Source organism: Triticum aestivum, chromosome 2B (assembly GCF_018294505.1).
Source record: "Triticum aestivum cultivar Chinese Spring chromosome 2B, IWGSC CS RefSeq v2.1, whole genome shotgun sequence".
Lineage (NCBI taxonomy): Eukaryota > Viridiplantae > Streptophyta > Magnoliopsida > Poales > Poaceae > Triticum > Triticum aestivum.
In genome coordinates, this window is record NC_057798.1 from 140,479,375 (window position 1) to 140,480,087 (window position 713).

A 713-nucleotide genomic window follows, 5' to 3' on the forward strand; every position below is an offset into this window, starting at 1 on the left:
ATTAGGTGTTTCATATATTCTGTTAGTTAGCTAATTAATAGAGAGAAGTGTCCTCTCTTATCTCCGGCTTGGTTTACCAACGCCACTGCTATGCCTAAACATGGCTTAGATTAAAGTGAAGGCAACATGTGGTGCATGTCGAAAGTAATATTAATCCTAACTTGATCATGTTTGGATTAATACTACTTTCAACATGCACCACATGCTTGTTGCCTTCACTTCAATCCAATCCACGTTCATTTCACTCACTGATATATAATAACTCTTCATGCTCACATCATGCATCATCATAATAATAAGTCCTACTAATCACATACAACTTCTACTCGTTATTAATAACAAGTCATACGATCATCATCCTCATAGTCATCGAACCAACCCTAATTAATTGTTCTTAGCACATGATCATCAGTATTAGGTAGGAACTAAATACCCTCTTTAAGGTAAAATAGCATAAAACAATATAGACCCTGACTCTCCATTATGGAGAATGGAGATCATCCTGTCTCCAATTCTTGCACTTCGCTTCCTTTTGCTTCCAAGAACCTCCTTACGACTGTCCATACATTTTTTTCATTCTTTAATTTCCATGTCTCCACTTCTTTTAGAAATCCGGTATGGACAGTTGAGATTTGTAGGATGACCTGGTTGTATGTTCATAACATCAAGACTACCATTCTGATACATCAAATGAGGCACACAATCCTCTGGGA